At 29.0% G+C, this 3,522-nt stretch overlaps 1 pseudogene; it reads right to left on the bottom strand.

The window, feature by feature from the left end:
- Nucleotides 1-1,574: 1,574 nt before the first annotated feature.
- On the bottom strand, nt 1,575-2,197 carry LOC113561120 (annotated as a pseudogene).
- Nucleotides 2,198-3,522: the final 1,325 nt, after the last annotated feature.

Genomic DNA, 3,522 nt, shown 5'->3' with positions numbered 1-3,522 from the left:
GTGGTCATGTTGGGTATTACTGGTATAAGGTACCTAACCTCTATATAATAGGAATATCGATTGTTCTACGGTAAAATAATCATCCTGCCGTACAAATCGTATAGCCAACATTTCGTGATTCTACGAAAAATAAAATTATCACGCGCCACGTTACATAATAATTTTTTTATATCGCGGGTTATTCTTCTTAATTTTCATTTGTTTCCGTTATAATTCACGGCCAATGAGAACTGTGTACGCACGTATATACGCGATAATATAGTGAAATAGGTACGCTTTAAAGCTTATTTAAAATGCAAATTTGCCAAAGAGGCTACACTACACACATTTATACATAAAGTATATTATATATATATATATATAATACCCACATGCACTCCTTACGCGGTTTTTTCTCTCTTAGTTCTTATCCACTCGCATCCAATTATGGTTTTCGCATATGCGATATCTTTTTGTATGCGTCTGTGTGTGTATTTGGACAAATTTTGTTTTATTATATGATAATAAAAACGAGCCCATAAATCGTGTGCACGACCGAGACACGTCTCGCGTTTCCCATTAGTGATGAATTAAAAAATCGAATAAAACCGTGCTGGCGCGCATAGTAATTATAAATCGCGACGGCATAATTAAAACGCTGCGTCGATGATAATATTATATTAATCTCGTCGCTGCAGCTCGACGGTTTGGCTCCCGCGCACTATACATATTATTATAATAATATTCGCATATATAGGTACAGAGGAAGTGGGGAATATTATTAAATTATGTATATTTTTTTTTACACCGAAGGACGACGGCGACAACGGTAATAAATGCCACTTTACTCGCGTAATTAAAATTATTATTATGACTCAAACTTTAATATTCTAAAAATGTACTAAATATAGTAAAATATGAATTCTGCATTTATATTCGTTTAAAATATCAAATATATATATATAAGTATTTAAAATAAATCAAAATTTACAGGTGATCAATTAATTTTTTATTTCTTGATTTCCGTAGTGTTTGTCATTGAAGATTACAAAATAAAGTTATAGGTACCTCCTGAGTTTATTTTACATTTCGGTATGGTTTAGATAATATCAATATTTACGCTAAGTGTCTAAGCACAAATTTATTTCAAAATATTTACATTGAAATTTGACATTAAATGACATTTTAAACTATTATGCCGCACAATTTATGCGTGGCCAATTATTTTTTCGATACGCTTAATGGCATAATAATATACAACAATAATCGTACATGTAATTGATATAATATATTCGTGCGTAATGTGGTGCAGTAGAATATAAATACACGAACAGCGTTGCTTCCCAGTTTTGGTTGTTATAATGTATAGATATTATTTGTGCGCATGACCGTATTATAGACGTATCAAATCGGTCAAAAGCGCGTAATAATGGTAATAATAGTACAAAAACAACAGTGATAGAGAAGCGAAAAGAAAAATGTATTTTTTTTTTACATAGTTTAAACAAACAGTAGTCAATGACAATTAACTAAATTACTATCGTTATATATATTATAAGAATGAACATAATTTTATATATTATTATGTGTATCTATTATGATTCGCGTCTTGAACATTGCTGTTCCACATTATCATAGACATCAATTTTTTTGATTAATTGTCGTACAAAACTAAGTCCGGATTTTTTAATTTCAGGTGAACGTTTGCAATCCTTGCTACTCCACAATTTACTCGTGTAATCTAATCTAGTTGCCTTTTTATCGAGGTCACAGTTGGCGTTGTTCGCAGTAGCTTTATTGCAGTTACCATAATTGGGCGCACGATTAGGTAAGTAATGAAGATACATAACATTTAGCGACTTTAACTTCTTTTGTAAGTTTTACTTTTATGATACGTTTAAACTGCGAACCCATTATTTCCGGGACGAATATTTTCTGTAAAATATATAACATTAATATTGTTATATTATTATATCGTTAAGTCCTATATAATGAAACAGTGTTTCGTTGTTATGCTTTGTTTCCTTACATTTTGAATACCGTTAACTTCTTTGTCGAATGATTTTTTAAGACAATTATGACTTTTTGAAAATTTAGGGATTTCATATGAATCAACAGTAATATCATTAGCGTTCCAATGAACACGGACATCACGTTTAAATGTTATTACAACAGTAGGAGATGATATATTTACATATAAATTATCATTTACTGCCATGTTACCATAATCGAATCCGTCTTACAACTGCAACATAACATAACATATACATATTTTTTGGTTAATATTGAGTAGACACTTACATTTTTATTTCATTCAGTTTCGAATTACCTTGTCATTTATTGAATAACCGCGATAAAAAATTTTGACAAAACCCGTCGAAATCTTGCCATTTGTTGCACGCCGACTAAAAACGACTTATTACAATAAATACAAACGTGTTATTGTCTATGATAAAAATGTCTATACTATAGATGTCTAATCGTTTGTAATTTAGACATAGTACCTACTCCGGACCGACACTGATCTGCTACAGATATCTTAGGGTTACTTTTTGGCGACCCAGGAATCCATGATTTAATCCTCATACCTCTGATATAGTTTAAGTATTTTTTAAGTTCATCTAAAAAAATAATACCATTATATCGATAAATAAAATAAAATATTACACATGACGTTGATATGAACCATTTTTATTTAAAAAATAAATAAACATTACTGGCATACAAGATTTGCAACCATAGTGATTAATATCAAGTTAATATCAAGTATGAACATTTTAATTAATTTATAAAAAATTAAGTCATACAAGTATTACGTAATACAATGTATTATCTTTACGTAACAACATATAAATGCATACGGCTATAATGCAATAACAAAGTATTAAGATTATATCACACCGAAAAATACTAGTTAAGCTTGAATAATAAAAGTCAAGCCGAAGTCAATGAATTCCGAACTTATTCCTGATTCTGTGTGACAATTAATTCAAAGTTTTGACGGCTGTGAGAATGCGGAATAGCAAAAACCAAGCCAAAAAACGCTATTAAAAATGTATTTATTATTATTAATAAACATAAATATTATAACTGATTGGATATTTGGGTCTATAATAAATTTATTTTTAATTTAGTATAATATTAATTATTTTAAATGATTATTGGTCGAACCCCAAATGTTTAAACATAACACATGTGTTAACAACAATGTTATGAAATATTATATTTAAAAATATTCTACTTACTGGCAGCAGATTCAACTGGAAAAAAATTAATTTAAGATATGTAGTATGTAGAGTAGATCAACATATATAACACAGTGTAACTGTATAATTAAACAATGGATAAGTTATTCTAATTTTTGTAATTAATGGAGTATTTTTTTTTTATGTATAAAGCAATATTTAATGATAATAAGTGCAAAAGTGTTGAAAGAATTAATAAATTGATTTTCGAACGGTTATTGGGTATTTAAGTTGAAATCAACTGAGAAAACTTAACGGATGATAGGTGTCTTTTACATAATTTTACATGTTTGATTCT

This window comes from Rhopalosiphum maidis, chromosome 1 (genome assembly GCF_003676215.2).
Source record: "Rhopalosiphum maidis isolate BTI-1 chromosome 1, ASM367621v3, whole genome shotgun sequence".
NCBI lineage: Eukaryota > Metazoa > Arthropoda > Insecta > Hemiptera > Aphididae > Rhopalosiphum > Rhopalosiphum maidis.
Note: the sequence above shows the minus strand (reverse complement) of the source record. Positions and strands in the feature narration are given on the sequence as shown.